General features: G+C 41.2%; 2 pseudogenes; both read left to right on the forward strand.

Moving 5' to 3' along the window:
* Positions 1 to 4,193: 4,193 nt before the first annotated feature.
* On the forward strand, positions 4,194 to 4,431 carry LOC102499260 (UPF0729 protein C18orf32 homolog pseudogene; annotated as a pseudogene).
* A 3,204-nt stretch (positions 4,432 to 7,635) lies between these two features.
* LOC102499675 (actin-related protein 3 pseudogene) lies at positions 7,636 to 8,250 on the forward strand (annotated as a pseudogene).
* The last annotated feature ends 8,745 nt before the right edge of the window (positions 8,251 to 16,995 follow it).

Below are 16,995 nucleotides of genomic sequence, written 5' to 3' on the forward strand. Positions count from 1 at the left end.
CACCCAGCATAAGTTTTAAGCCACTAGGTCCAGGATTCGAATCACGGTCGACTGCATGGGAGTTCTGCAATGTAACAATTAGTCCATCTGCTGGTCCCTACTTTAGAGAATCTTTAAACTTACCAATATCTCTAGAAACTTCTCCTTCAACTCAATATTCTAGTTCTTCAAATGAGAAATCTAATTTGGGGGGGGGCCTCCACCCGATTTATTTGTACAGAGCTGGCTACTAACGTAAAAACAAACCTACGACCTTAAGTAGATTTTCTATTTAAAAATAATAAAGTAAGCAAAGGACATATTGTATTCAGCTTTTAAAAACTGGTACCATTTAGAAACTTTCATAGCTCTCAGCCTATCACAGAAAACTCAAAATACATGTTAGTGTGTGTGTGTGTGTGTGTGTGTGTGCGTGCGTGTGCGTGCATGCACGCTTATGTAGTGGGAAGTTAGAGTATCTTATTCATCCTTTTCATCACATCCCTTGCCAGTTGGCTAAGTTTAAGAAACTCTGAACATAATTCTTGCCAGAATTCTGCCCCCACCACCTGACTGGCAGCTTTATCAACAACCCAGGAGGGTGAACAGTCCTGTCTCTAAAGTGCCAATGGCAGCCTGAGCGTTTGAGCCTTACTGGTAAACAGAAGAGAGTTCTTTAAGATCTACAATGAGCAGAGACACTTTTACTAACAACAAAAAATAATAAGTAAATAAATAAGCAAGCAAGCAAGCTGTGACATTCAGAATATGCATGTACCTTTTTTTGTTTCTGCTAGAGGACACGTACGCTCACCAAAGTTCAATATCTAGGCCTCTGTTCTAGAAACACTCTCCAATCAAATGCATCAAAACCACCTAGTGAAGGTAGAGAAGAAAAGGCAAAGGTCCCTTTGGACGGGTCCCCAAGTCCTTTTATAGCTCAACAGGTCTCAAGTCCAATGATTCTGATCTAAGGAACTATAAGCAATGAAAACCTAAAGTGAACTGAAAATTGCTTTCACATCGTCCACATTTCAGGTCAAAAAGAAATCAGACCAGCAGTTAGCATGATGGCTATGTGCTGAACTCCCATGTAGTCGACCGTGGTTCGAGTCTTGGACCTGGTGGCTTAAATTCACGCCAGGCATGTGTGCATGCCTGCCCAAGGTCCTGAGAGGAGAATGAAGGAGAAGGGATTGTGGCATGGCCATCCTCCCGGGGGGTGATTTCTCGCTTTCTGTCTCTCTGTCTCTCTGTCTTTCTGGCAAGCACACGCACCCTATAGCAAAAACAAAAAAACAAAAACAAAACAGCTTTCCAAAAAATAAAAACAATAAATTAAAAGAATGAATGCATCATTGCCTCAGAAAGGCTTCTAGACCCTGCCCAGCTTACTCCATCTTTCACGTTCTCTGTTGCTAACCTTTCATATCAGAGCTCTCATTCTCCACTCCTCCCTTGGACTGCAGGATTCAGATATTTCTTTGTATCCCATGGCAATCTTGCCTTTAAGAAAAATATAAATTTCTCTTTGTCCAAAATCTCTGCTTTGGTCTTACAAACCAAGTCAATTATATCTCAAGTCCTGAAGCCAGGTCAGAGGGCCAGGTCTACCACAAATCCAGGAGGAAAAGTTGAAGCAAGCCCCCACGCTGCAGGACATGTGGTAGTAGCAGGAGCCACCCCAATGTGACTGCTGTGCCAAAGACCTGGTCCTTTCTCCGTCAGGCACCTATAGACGAGATTCTCCCTGCCCTGTTCACCCTACCCACCAAGTGACCCCTTTGCTAACATAGGCAGAAGAAGAGTAACAAGGAGACTCCTATGACCTCATGTCTTCAAACTCTCCTCAAAGTTCCCTGATGCTGATGGAGAGACTGGATTCTATAGTTACTATCTAAAATTTTGAGATTAAGTGTGGCGCCAGAGAGCCACGGGAATGGAACCAAAGCTGGCACCTCTTTTGTGAGTATATAGTGTCTCTAATTAATCCCACCTGGATTCATATGATTATCTAAGCAGAAGTGCCTTTGGCATTATTCAAATCACGGTATTAGCTTTGGCTTCTACTGGCAGCTACAGGGCTCTTTCTTCAAAGCATGCAGCAAAGTGTGCAGAAGGAATAATTTGCTTCTTGTAGATGTATGCCCTAGACCAGACATCTCTAGCATAGAATGTAACAAGAAATGTAATCAATAAGCACTAAAGAAAATTCTTATAAATAATGCCAAATGCAATTTTGAAGGCTTTGGAAATCATAGTTTAAACATGAATGTCCTTGGTGGTTTACGAAGTACTTTAAGCAACTTTCTCATTTGAAAAGAAAATAGAAAGTAACTATCACAGCAATGTTCATCTAAAAATAAATAAATAAATAAGAAAATGTTAATCTAGTTGCATAGGCTTTGCGGAAGTTCATTAATACTGAATTACATTCATGGAAAAGAAAATGATTAGGTTGAAGTCACAGTTTTTAGGAGCTGTTATGATACCCATTCTTTATCATCTTTACATTTTGGGCTCTGAAGAAAGAAAAATAGGGACCAGCAGTTAGCGTAATGGTTATGTCACTGAACTCCCACGTAGTCAACCGCAGTTCAAGTCCTAGACCCGGTGGCTTAAACTCATGCCAGGCACGTGTATGTGCATGCCCAAGATCCCAAGAGGAGAATGGAAAAGGGATTGCAGCATGGCCATCCCCCCCTAGGGGGTGATTTCCCACTTTCTATCTCTCTATCTCTCTGTTTCTGGTGAGTGCACATGCCCTATAGCAAAAACCTCTAAAAATAAAAAAGAAAGAAAGAAAAAGAAAGTTTTTTCTTCACTTATGTGCATCGGAGACATGCAAGGAAACATTTCACAGAACTTACTGTGACGGACAATCTACTTAATTGCAGTAGTGTGATGTGGACTCTGGGCACAAGGCAAACCCCCAAAGTTGGAAATGATAACGGATGTTTTTTTCAGACTTGCCAGTGCTAGTGACCATGACTTGTCTAATCCTGAGTGGCTGCCTCTTAGAGGTGGTTTCCTGCATGTGTGTCTGCCCCATCAGATTCTCTGGGAGGCCTTTAGAACTTAAAGCTGGCTTGCCCACCGACAGGCAAAGGATTCAAACGCTATTGCTTGCTCCTTGACTGTGGAGCGGCATCTGGTTTAAAGATCCTTCTTAAATTTGCTCATTCATTGCTTCTGTGAGCAGGAGACACAGGAAGAGAGATAGACAAATGACACCCTGAAGAAGGTCTTGACACCACAATCCAACCCCAGCCCCAGCCAGCCCCAGATCATGGGCACATGCATGCCCAGTGTACCCAGGAAGGTCTCTGGGAAGCAAATCCCCAAACTTCCCATGCATGTCAGCCTCACAGAGCTCACATACTACTGTTACACCTCCACCTAGCCCTGGTACCTGGTAAGGTAGCTCCAAAATCAAACCAAATGTGAAGGATGCTGAGTTCTGCTTACTACTTGTTAGTAGCAGAACTAGTAGCTTATTTCTGCTTCCATCTTGCTAGTAGCTAACTAGTAGCTTACTACTGCTTACTTCCAGGAGCAAGAGGAGAAACTGCCATCACATACAGCATATCCTTTAGAGGCAGGACAAAAAGAAAAACAAATCGTCTTTAGCACTTCAAAAACAAAGACAAGGGACCAGCAGTTAGCATAATGGCTATGTCGCTGAACTCCCATGTAGTCGGCCACGGATCGAGTCCCAGACCCGGTGACTTAAACTCACACCAGGCGCATGTGCGTGCATGCCCAAGATCCCGAGAGGAGAATGGAGGAGAAGGGATTGCAGCGTGGCCATCCCTCCTGGGGGGTGATTTCTCCCTTTTTCCCTCTTTGTCTCTCTCTGTCTGTCTGGTGAGTACATGCGCCCTATAGCAAAAAACTCTCAAAAAAAAAAAAAAGACAAAAGAAGAAACATAGATTCTATCCTCTATAAATTCACAGATGACTTCTCTTTAAGGCTGAGAGTGTCATTCTCCGTCCAGTGTTCCAATACATATTAAATCACTTCACATTCTATTTCTCTAAATTTTACATGTCAAAATAATTTCAAAGCAAAAACTTTTCTTATTAAAAAAGAGAGATTTCTCGAGCCGCTCCGCAAGCTCCCACTGGGGCGCGTTCCTCCTTCCTCCCTCCATAGCGCCGGCGCTGGCGCCGTGCAGCCCGCCAGGTCTCAGGTACGCCCCGCCGCGCTCTCACGTTTAGGAGCTCAAGCCTGGGACAATGGCGTGCAGTCCATGTATCGTCATTCCAGTTCTGCTCTGGATCTACAAAACATTCCTGGAGCCATACATATACCCTCTGATCTCCCCTTTTGTTAGTCGTATGTGGCCTAAAAACGCTGTACAAGAATCCAGTGATAAAAATAAAGGCAAAGGAGACTGTAAGGGTACAGACATAGATGGATTACACAAAAGGACCCATAGAAGTCCCTGATAAACAGAAACACTAACAGTTTCCCAAAGGTCTCATTGTTCCTAAAATGGACCTGATGATCTGAAGCACCTTCTTTGTAATTGTCTCTGACCTTTTTCCCTGAGGCTAGAATTCGGAATAGGTAGTCTGGATATTAAGCAGGCAGTACATGGTATTTATATTTAGATGTATTTAGTTCTATTTAATGACCTCATTCCTGAGTTCTCTTTTCATTAAAGTAGGTTTCATTTCTGTTATTTCTGTTTTAATTATATAAATAAATAGAAGGTTTGTGCCAGTAGATACTTCGTTACTAAATCAGTACTAAATTAGTACTTTGTTGCTAATCAGTACCTGGGGCCCCTAGCATTCATTCACAGGAATTTGACTACTGTTTGTTCTGATTTCTTTGGTTTCTTGTAATTTAAGTGCAGTGCAGTTCTATTAAGTACTGTGTCATGAAATACAGGGTTAAGATAAAGGGTTAAGTTTTTGGAGAGGATAATGTGAAACCAATATATAATTATGTTCTACCAATGGAGTGGCTTATTTGTGAGAGTAGTAATTATTATTGCACTGAGAAAGATAGACAGGACAGCAAAATAGGGGAAATTCTTTGAAAAGCAAAACATCTTTTACATGAATGTCTAATGTACATAATAAAACTGTAATCTTTGTTGCAAAAAAAAAAAAAAAGAGAGAGAGAGAGAGAGAGAGATTTCTCTATTAAGAAAATGTTAACTTAGCCCAGCAGGTGGCATGGAGATTAAGGCAGCTGGGTCCCACATGGTCAACTGCATGGTTTGAGTCCTGGACTCGGTGGCTGCAAATCATGTTGGGAACATGGGCACACCCAAAATTCCAAAAGGAGAATGAAGGCGAGAAGGGATTGCAGCATGACCACCTCCTGGAAGGTGAGCTCTCTCTCTCTCTCTCTCCCTTTCTCTCTCTCACTGTCTCTCTCTCTGTCCTTAGTGGGCGAGTGTGTATGCCCTATAGCAAAAAAAAAAAAAAAAAAGTAATGCCTTTGGAAGTACTTGATACTATTACATTTAGTATGAATTAACGATCTGAACATTTATTTTAATTTGGAAAAATATGTATATAAACTATCCCCAAGAAAAAGCAAGAGGATAAATAAGATAAACACTTAGGTTAAGACCAAATTTTCAACATCAACTTTATAAGCTCCCCCTTAAGAGGACAATGATATGTAGTCCCAGCCTCTTTGGTTGATAAGATTTATCTGGGTCTGGGTGTTTCTAGTGTTCTTAATCTAACCTTTGAAACAATCAATTCATCCATTTATTCAACATGTTTTGAGTATCTAGACTCATCTACTATGCATCAGGCACTGTTCTACTTGCTAGGGATACAGCTGCAAGAAGGGGGGAGGGGCAAAATCTCACATTATGGAGCTTATAATGCACTGTAAATTTAATATAATTAAAATAAAATACCAGGGATACATGGCTATTCAACTTTATGAAGCAGACAGTCACCCAATGTGCTCCTGCAACTCAGTATAAACACATCATACAGTTATTATCTCATTTTGGTCAACAACTCTCCTTCCAAGGGACTGAGACAAGATAGCAGCATCTTCAGCCACATTGAAGACTTACAGGTATTCCTGTGCCTATTTTGGCCTCTTCTATTCAATATTGCTTCTATTACTCTGTATTGTTGCTTTGGGTTTTTGCTTGTTTGTTTGCTTTTTAATTTTATTTATCATTATCATAATCTTGTTTATATTACATTGAATCACATATATCCTGCTTTGTTATTCTCTAATCTCCATTATCCTGCTCTGGAGAAGCCACCCTCCTCTACAGAGGTTAGCCCTAGTGACAATCCAACTGCCACTGACCTGCTCAGTGTCCTCGAAGTCTTCCTCTAGTAACCTTGTTTCATCACATAACTTCTTTGGCTTATATGTTCTTAAACAGTCCTGATGCTGCAGAGAGAGCTACTTTCTTGAGTTCCCAGTCTGTCTCAATGGCTGAGCGGGAAACAATAATTTCCATCCTTTTGGCAGGTGGGATTATTCAGCTCTTCAGGCCACCTCTCTGTTCTTCAGCACTAAAACCTAGTTTCTAGACTAGCACAAAAATTATTCTTCTACCTCAAGAATCCTTTCTTCATCTCTTATAAAGCTTCCAAAAAGTAACAAATAACAGCCCTGGAGATTCTCATTCAGTAGGTCTCAGGTGGGACCCAGAGGGCTATATCTTTCTCCTTAACAAGAGTCATTCAGATGTGCACCCATGTTTGAGTGCACTGCCCAGAGAACTAATCAGTTAAAACACACTTACTGCAGTAACCTCTGCATAGCTCAGTTTCCCTTACCTACACCTAACTGGTCTTCTCCTCAGTCTTCCTCCAGATCTGTTACCTCATACCCATACGTTCAACATACCTTTGTGTATGTGGTTACATTTGATTGTCCCCTTCATGATCTCCCCATTGCCAGCCCTTCATATTTCTAGCCTAAGCAGTTTTTATCTGGCTCTTTTCAAACTTTATTTCCCATCTACCTGTCTTGGATTTTTGCCGACATTTGTCTAGACTAGGCTTGATATTTAGGTCTTTTTTATTTTAGCAATGAGGCAAACAACTTACTTAGAAATTAAAGTGTTATTTTGGTATCATAAAACCCCCATTCAAAACAATTATACTGGCTACACTGAGTAATGCTGGCCTAAATCTGACTAGGGCATGGGCACCTATGGGCCATCTAGGCTTCCTGAGAAAAGGCAGTGTGAAAAGAAGTTGTACAATAAGAGAGGGAAGCTTGCTATGGATAGTTAGATAGTCCCCATCTCCTGCCATCAATCTCAGAACCAGACTGGCACAGACCAGATGGTGATAGCTGCCAGAGCAGAAGAGAAGTAAAATGACAGAGTAACTAGAAGCTTGTATTGTGAATCGTGGCACTGGTTAAATAGAACTGGAATGTGCTGCAAATACAGTCAGCAAAAGTGAACAATCAAGTTCGAAAGAGAGTGATGGAAAGTCCCAACACCCTACACTTCTCCACTGGCGACGCGGTAATAGAAAAGTCTTATGTACAGTGAAGTGGCCATTCCACCATGGTTTAGTGGAAGGCCATTGGAAAGGCTTATAGCATGAGTGATCTTTAAATACCTAAAGCAGAACCTGAATGTCACTACTTACTTTTGACTAAACCTCCATGAAATGTTCCAGAAAACAGCTGCCAAAATAATGTTTGAGTCCTTCATATCCCAGGCTTGTACACAGCTGGGCAGGCTGTTCTTGCATTAGCAGCATTCTGAGCTGTTTTGTTTTCCAAAACAAGTAGGAGAACAGACCCTGATTGGAATGGGAACAGATAGTAAAGATGGTGTCCTCCTGTCTCACTTCTGACTTGAAGGATATGTGATTGGCAGCTGTGGTAAGCACATTCCAACCACAGGCCGAGCTATCACATATTTCATTCAGCAACTGGTCAGAGGCTAAGAAGTAGGAATTCCTGCAGAGCAATCCCTGGAAACGGCTATGGCAGTAAAGGAGTGCTATAGTTATGTCTGCCCAGATTTAGAAAAAGAATTTCGTAAGTATGATAGAGATGGCCAAGTGGATTAAACAGTACACTGGAATCAAGGCACTCTCAAAGAAAGAATTTTCCATTGACGTTGGTTATGAGGACCTGAAATAGCTTTTCATCCACAATTTGCTAATCCTGACTTCATACAACCTACCTAAGAAGTAGTAGAAGAAGTAATTCAGAATTATCTTGTTGATATCAGAATTCTCTTCACAAGAATAATGACCTCCCTAAACTGGCTATGGAGGGATTTTAGCTCAACTTTATGCTGAAGGAAAAAAGTGACCAAGAACAAAATTAATTTTTAAAAATAACCTCATACACAACAACATTAATGTATTTAATGCCCTGAACTGTATAAATAAAGTGGTTGAAGTGGTAAACATTATGCAATGGTTTTGTTACCATAAAAAAAGAAAAGAAAAAAACCAGTTTTCTGAAGTAGCCTTATGACATTGGGCATTACTCATTCATGAAACAAGGGATTCCAGTAATTATTGTTACCATTCTCCCCATTTCATCCCCTTAAAAAAAAAAATCTAGTTTTGTGTAAGAGTTTTTAGAACTAGAAAGCTAGGAATCTTGGATAAGTATTTTTTTCTTGCTAAAAAAAAAAATTAAAAACAAGGGCAGCAGGTGGTATGGAGGTTAAAGTGCTGGATCACATGTAACCAACTACACAGTTTGCATTCTGGACCCAGTGACTTGAAAATCATGCCAGGTGCATGTGCATGCATATCCAAAATTCCACAAGGAGAATGGAGGAGAAGAGACTGCAGCAAGACCATCCCCCTGGGGTGGGTGGGGGGGTTCTTTCTCACTTTAGCTCTCTCCCTTCTTGTTTCCCTGCAAGCACACACATCCTAAAGCAATTCTTTTTTTTTTTTTTTAAGAAAAAGATATGCTGCTAGGTAATGCCTCTAGTAAGTGCTTTAATGCTTTCATTGGGTGTCACCTTCCTATCCATTCTCCAGACTCCATCCAGATGTCCACAGTCTGTGGGGTCAACCACCTATGCTTCCACTTCCTATTCCTCTATGGGGAAGAGGAAGACTTGCAGTAGATATGAGTTATTCTTCTACTTTAGAGCAACCCCTTCATGCCTGTCATTCCTTTTGTGTGTTTGTTCATAATGCTAAAAAGAAATCAGTAAAATACATGGCAAATCAGTGTCTTGTTTTCATCAAACAAGCATCGACTAAGTATATGCCATATGGTCAATATTATACTAAAGGGATATAAACCTTAAAAAGTCTACTATCCTCAGGAAGATTGCAATGCAGTTAGAAAGGCAGGATAAATAGAAAACCTTTTAGTCAAGAAGAATCAGGCATCAAGAAGGACAAGGTCGGGAACCAGCAGTTAGCGTAATGGCTATGTCGCTGGACTCCCACGTAGTCGACCGCGGTTCGCGTCCCGGACCCGGTGGCTTAAAACTCAGCTGGGCGCGTGTGCGTGCGTGCCCAAGATCCCGAGAGGAGAATGGAGGAGAAGGGATTGCGGCGTGACCATCTCCCCTGGGGGGTGATTTCTCGCTTTCTGTCTCTATGTCTCTCTCTGTCTGTCTGGCGAGCGCACGCGCCCTATAGTGAAAAAAAAAAACCTCTCCAAAAAAAAAAAAGAAGGACAAGGTCTAATGTCCACTGACTTAGCATATTGTAACTGCACACCTATAAATCAACAAAACTTTTTTGCTCCTGATGTAGGCTACATGGAGTCCAGGTCCTCCTTGACTCTAATTCTCAGCTAACTGAGGAGAAAGGTTTTGATCTGCTGCTTCCACAGAATTGTGCTTTTCTACTGGGTGCTTTAAAAATCTGAAATGTCATGTACTCTATCTCCTGCTACATTGTGCTAGGGTGCAGCACACTGCTGACTTACAGCCTCAGTTTGGTAAAAATCTTGCCTTGGCCTTGGCTAAAGGCCATGGTAGGAGCCTGGGAGGGTAAAGCTAGAGGCAAACCACCTAAGTAAATCAATCTGAGAAAATTACCCCTTACTTCTATTGATGACCTACAGAGTTTAGGCCACACTTATTAATTTAACTTGTCTTTCTTTCAGGTTGAGTTCTCCATAGTCCTCAATGCAAATGGCCCTAGATGAGTCCATCCCACAATTCTTCCCCAAAGTGTGTCCATTTCTTACTGACAACTGAGACGTTTACACTGGAGTCCCCAATACAACAATTAAAAGAAAAAAAATCAGCATCTAACACAAGCAAACCTCTTTAATCCACTCAACCTGTTCCTCTTTTATTATCTGTAATGAATTGATATTTCCCAAAAAGATCTGTCCAAGCCCTAACTCCCTAATATCTATGAATGTGTTCTTATTTGAAAATAGAGTTTTACAGATATAATTAAGAATATCGGGTAAGATCACCCTAGAGATAGGGTGGGCCCTAAATCCAATGATTGGTGTCCTTATAAGAGAGAGGAAAGAAAAGGTTTAAAACACAAAGACACAAGGGAGAAGGCCATGTGAAGGTGGAGGCAGAGACTCAAGTGATGTATCGACAGACCAAAGAACACCAAGGATTGCAGAAAGCCACCAGCTAGGAGAGACACATACAAGTTTTTCAGAGACTCCACAAGGAACTAGCCCTGTCAAAACCTTAATTCTAGGACTTCCAGTCACCAGAAAGGTAAAAAAATAATAATAATTCATTTCTGTTATTGTAAGCCATCAAGTTTATGGTAATTTGTTACAACTGCCTTAGAAAACAAATACACTAGCCAATAAATTCCTCATTTTCTTTGATAAATATTTCCGTCTTTCCCACCCCAATATCTTAGCTTAACTATTCCACTACCCAGAATGCCATATTTTTCACCTGTTTCTCTTCTTCCTAGCCATACTTATTCCAAGCAATCTCCCTCAGCTGATCCTAACCACTTATATTCTTAACTCTTGATATGTATCATATACCATCTTGCTCATCTACTCCATGTTCCAGGTTTCCTTAAATAAATTGAAATTTCTATGAGTACAGATTTATATACTGCCTCTGTATAACTTTAAACTGGTAAGTGCTTGATGAAGATATATTCAATTACTGAATATTTGGGTAACCTCCCAATTTTGGTACCCCCCCAAAAAAAAAAAAAAAAAAAAAGCTTCACGGGCTGGTAATGAATGCTTGAAGCTCGACTCCACTAAATCCCAGTGATCTTACATCTTACATCAGGCTCTCTCCACAGATGTTGAATCCTCAAGGCTAAATCTACTGTAGCTCAATTACAATAAAATAAACAAGACCCCACTTCCATTCATCTGAGGTGGTGCTAAAGGCTACATCTTTTCCCCCAAAGCTATTACTGTCACCCTATCTTTTTCCTTTTTCTTTTTTTAATAAAAAGGATCCTACAGAGGTCCCCACAGGAAGACAAATAAATAGTGTTACAGTAATTAGTGATGCTGAAGATCACTGGTGCATTTAGGTGACAGAGTTCTGGGACTGCTGAAGCTGGATTATGAATTAAAGAGAAGACTAAGGCCCATCTCCAGTGGCCCAGCAGGAACTCAGTGTTCTACAATGCTGGAAGCCATGTAGAAGATTGGGATGCTGTTCTTTTTGTCTCTCTTTTTTTCTCACCCCACTCTCAAAATATATATTTTTAAAAATAGAAAATTAGGAGTATAATAAAGTGAATGAAAATAAAATCAAAGTTTTTTTCATATCTTCACTTGTAATCCAAGCATGAATGAAAAGTTTTTCTTAACATGAAACAGCTTTGAACAGATATTGTAAATTATGTTTCTTCTTTCTTTCATTCCAATCAATGGCTTTAGATACACTCTATTACTTCCATAATTTCTTGCTTGCATATTCAAAGGACTCCCAGGTCAGAAGGAACCTATGGACCCAACTGCTCATGAGATGTAGGTGACCTGAAGTTTTCAAAGACAGAGCTGACCTTGGGAACCAGCAGTTAGCATAATGGCTATGTCACTGGACTCCCACGTAGTCGACCGCGGTTCGCATCCTGGACCCGGTGGCTTGAAACTCACGCTGGGCACATGTGCGTGCGTGCCCAAGATCCTGAGAGGAGAATGGAGGAGAAGGGATTGCAGCGTGACCATCCCCCCTGGGGGGTGATTTTGCGCTTTCTGTCTCTATGTCTCTCTCTGTCTGTCTGGCGAGCGCATGCGCCCTATAGCGAAAACCTCTCCAAAAAAAAAAAGACAGAGCTGACCTTGATGCAGAAAAGAACTTAGAACAGAGTTCTAAGTTGTCAGGATGCTATTAGGAGCTCATACATAGCAGACACTCTGGCCTCTCTAACTAATAGAAAATGAGGGACCAGCAGTTAGCGTAATGGCTATGTCGCTGGACTCCCACGTAGTCAACCACGGTTCGCATACCGGACCCGGTGGCTTAAAACTCACACCGGGCACGTGTGCGTGCATGCCCAAGATCCCGAGAAGAGAAGGGATTGTGGCGTGGCCATCCCCCCTGTGGGGTGATTACTCGCTTTCTGTCTCTCTGTCTGTCTGGCGAGTGCACGTGCCCTATAGCAAAAAAAAAAAAAAAAGAAGAAAAAAGAAAATGAGTTATAGCATGACTAAGTGGGTGGGATTGGGAGGACACTAGAAAACACAGTATCAAGACTTACTAAACCTTCATAAAAGTTTCCTCTCTGAGTCAGCCTTGGGCCAGTACATTGCCTGCCTCCTGTGGAGTATTGGAATCCATAGAGTCAATAAATTCTTCTAAGATTCTTGAATCTTCACCTCCCTGAAATCATCCCAAGATCCCGAGGAGGATGTACACTAGGTTCCAGTGAGGGTAACTAGTTATTCTCTTTCACTTACCATCAGGAAGAGCTAAGTAAAGATTTCACATCCAGGCTCCACATGTCCCACAGAAAGGACCCCAGAACTTAATAGTTCACTCCTGTTGGCCTCTCCACCACCTGCCTCAACCACAAGAGCTAGAGAACTGCCACAATGATGTCACCTGATTCACCTTGGTGACAGGGCTTCTGCAAAGGACCAATTTTCCCTCTCTGCTTTACACTTGGTCATGAGTTTACAGAAAAATTGAGTGTCAAGAAGTTTTTATGTTTTCAACTTCCCTATAGCAAACTTCCTTCTTCTCTCCCTCTGTCTCTCTCCCTCTCTCTCTCTCTCCCCACACATACACATCACACATATATGTATAGATGTAGTTGGCCTTTTTTCCCTTATAATTCACATTCATGTAGAAAGTTGCTAAGCATCAAAAAACTTTCCTAAGACAATGGCCTCCTGGTTTGTAGAGGTTTGTGATATGAGGTCGTGTTGCTGGCTTTGTGGGCTGGTATAGTGTACACAGGTGCAGAACTGGTGGATGGTTGCCTGCCGAACCATCCACCTCTTGACCATTGCCTTGTGGTATCTCCCAGGCCTTCATGATGGGCCATCTCTCAGAGACCTACAGTCTTTTCCTGAAATCTAGTCTCTGTTGCCAACACTCTGGTTCTGCAAAAGTTTTGTACATTCCAGAATAGTAGTTCTCAACCTGGACTAGACATTAGAATCACCTGGAAATTTTTATTAAAAAGCTGTTGTCTGGACCTCACCCTAGAGACTCCAGTTTCATTGGCATGAGATGGTTCTGTGATGAGTAGATTAAACGTTTCCCAAGTGACTACCATATGTGGCCTAGATTAAGAGAACCTGGGAGGGGGAGCCAGCAGGTGAGGTAGTGGTTAAGGCCATGGATTTCTACGTGCTAGACCATGGTCTGAGTACAAGAACTGGTGACCTGAAAATCACACGACATGCATGTGTACACGGGCCCAGATCCTGAGAAAAGAATGAAAGAGAAGGGTTGTGCCATGGCCATCCCCCGGGAGGTGATTTCTCATTTTTCCTCCTCTCTGTCTCTCTCTGTCTCTCTCCAGTGAGTGTACACACCCTTATAGCAAAAACCTAAAACAATCAAAAAAGAGCCTAGGTGGGCAGAGGAGGGTAGCGAGTCAAAGTTCCAACCTCCTTCACCAGATGACATAGATTTTATGTAAGTTATATAAGTATTTGCCAATAGCTCTGGGAGGAAAATTAAATACTAATTCCTCTCACCATGGGATCTTCTGCTCACCTTTTGTAACTATTTCCCTTTCAATTACAGCCCATAACAAATATTAACATTTTATAGTGAATTGCACTGTTTCTTCTTCCATTTGCTCTCTCAGTTGGGAGATACAAATGTTCACATTTCATTAGATAGTAAGGAGAAAAAAACACCATCCCGAGGAACGTCAGAATATGTCCATCATAGTCTTACTCTTTATTCATGTTTTTCTAGATCCAAAGCAGAAAGAACAGTCATAGTGTTCTCATTTTGTGCAGCCATAAGCTATTTAAATTAAAAGGAACTGTAGATATCTGAAAAGTCTTCTATTACAAGAAAGAAGCAAATCAATTTTTCTAAGACTGCCAGTAAATAATGCCCTTATGTGACATATTGTCGTAACTCTGCTCCAAGTGAGGACAACGCCAGCTTATCAGAGTTTCCTCTGCCTCATAAAATGCACCATTTCAGAGCCCACAATTTAATTACATAAAGAAACTATAAACCACCCCATGGAGTTTAGAAGGAAGCATTACCCATCATTTTTATTTATAAGTGTTCTAAACAAAGAAACTGGCAAATGTGGATATGGTCAATGTTTCCCAGGCCATACCAACAGGGTGATAAAAATAGGGTCACCCTGAGTTATAAGCAGGATTTGCTGAATTGGTTCTCCATCTAATCTGCCAAAACTCCAGTCCTCTCTTAGATAACTCTCCAAGAATTCTGGGAATCCAAGGAGTACAGGAATTCATAGATGTCTTTACTGTTCTTCTGTCCTGCTCAACTGAAATGCCAGTGCTCATTCCAGAGGAATCTGGAGTTGTGAGCTATACCATAGTCACCCACTAAAGATGGTGGTGCAGCCACCCACTCTGTACCAAGGCACAGTCTTTCCTCCTGGAGCAGCTGCTGTTACACAGCTGATGATGACTCAGGCAGTCCACATCCATAGGGGTTCTAGCACAATGGCTGCTTCTCCTTTGACTCTTTCTTGGAGTTCCCTTACCCTGAGACCTACATTTGACTCCATAGGGTCTGGGCCAGAGAACAATAAGGTTGAAAAACATTTGTCCCATTTAAATAATCCCTCCACTCTAGCTTTGATCTATTCTCCAGAGTTAAGCATGTTTGTCTTCACGTTCTCTTATGATTTTGTTTTTATTGGCGACTCTTCAGTTCACCTATTCATCCAACCCCATTCCCAGTCCTCCAGATGTATTCATTCACTCACTCACTCATTCAAGGATTATGTGAGATATCAAGGATATCACAATGACTTGGACAGATGTAGTCTCCTCGTCACCATGGAATGCAATGTACAAGTTCCCTGGTAGGGTGCTCAGGATGATGTGAGCATATAGAGAGGACAGATACTTCCTTCTCATATTTATGTGGTCAAGGAAAAGTTCTCAGAGAAAAGAAGTGGACTTCAAACTGAAACCCTAAGACATAGGAGCTAGGCAGGCAAGCAGAGAATAGAAAGGGAGAAATCAACCTGAGGGGAGAAAGGGGCAACTCCAGACATAAAAAAATGAAGCCCAGAGGTTAAGTAGCGCATATCACATTCCACAGGTAAGTCCAGAAGACTCACTACCATAACACATTTTGTTTGTTTATTTGTAGTTGTTTTAAATTTGTTACATTCAATCACTGTAAATCATTACAGCCTAGAAAATGAATTTTCCCATCCTGAATACACTGTATATTGGTTCAATCAAAAATATTACCATACATATTATCTTTTTTTTTTTTTTTTTAGAGAAAGATTTTTGCTGAAGTGTACGTGTGCTTGCCGGAGACACAGAGAAAGAGAGAAATCACTCCCTATCAGGGATGACCTCACCTCATTCCCCTCTCCTCCCTTCTCCTTCATTCTCCTCCTGGGATTTTGGGCATGCACACACATGCTCACAGGCCAGCATGAGTTTCAAGTAATTGGGTCCAGGACTGAAACCATGGTTGGCCATGTGGGAGTCCAACAATGTAACTGCTACACCATCTGCTGGCTCAACCATACATATTATCAAAAACAGATAACTTTCCATTTTTGTGTCCCTTAAGTGTTTTTCTTCTTTCTTTTTCCTCTTGGTTCCCTCCCTCTCACTGTCTCCCATTTCCCACCCTCTTCTCACACTTTCTTTATTATCCTCAGTTGCTCTCCATGCCTTTGTACCTTCCAATTTTTCAGTTTCTGCCATAGAGTGCAGACATTTGGTATATACTGAGTAGGGACATACAATGCCTCTCTTTCATAGTCTGGCTTGCTTCACTTAGCAGTAAATCTTCCTGTGTCAACAACTTATAATCACAAAGAGGACAAAATGGCTTATTGGGCTTGGTCTTCTGAGTGTTTCTTTAAAAAGTTGTTAATTCATAGGGACAGACCCTGAAAAGCAATAAGTCAGATAAAATTGGTTTTCCAGATAAAATATGGAATGCCTGGTTAAAGTTGAATTTCAGATAAATAATGATAATTTTATAGTATAGCTATGTCTCAATATTTCATGAGATACACTTACACTAAAAATTACTCCTGTTTATCTGGAACTCTAATTTAACTGTGTGTAGTGTATTTTTATTTGTTTAATCTGACAGCCCCAGATGATGAATATGACCACAAACTTGGTCACTTTCGCTGGAAAATCAAGTGGAAAAAGAAGAGATAAGATTACAAAAACAGACCTCAATGGTAAAAACATACAACTCATAAGAAAAAGATTGCAACAGGCCAAGTCTTTCTTGTCTGAATTTTAAATAACTAAAACCTATGGAGAATGCTCTACAATAGCAAGTAGAGTACTCATTGCCAGAATCACTTTGTGTAAGAGCAGGACTGCAGAGGAAGGATTGCAGAATCCCCAAGTCACTAGTCACCATCTGCTTGAGCGATGAATCTCATACCGACAGAAAAGAGCCCTATAGTCATCAAACAACAGGGCTAGCCACTCCTGAACTC

The sequence above is a fragment of the Tupaia chinensis genome, unplaced genomic scaffold, assembly GCF_000334495.1.
Source record: "Tupaia chinensis unplaced genomic scaffold, TupChi_1.0 Scaffold000100_1, whole genome shotgun sequence".
Lineage (NCBI taxonomy): Eukaryota > Metazoa > Chordata > Mammalia > Scandentia > Tupaiidae > Tupaia > Tupaia belangeri.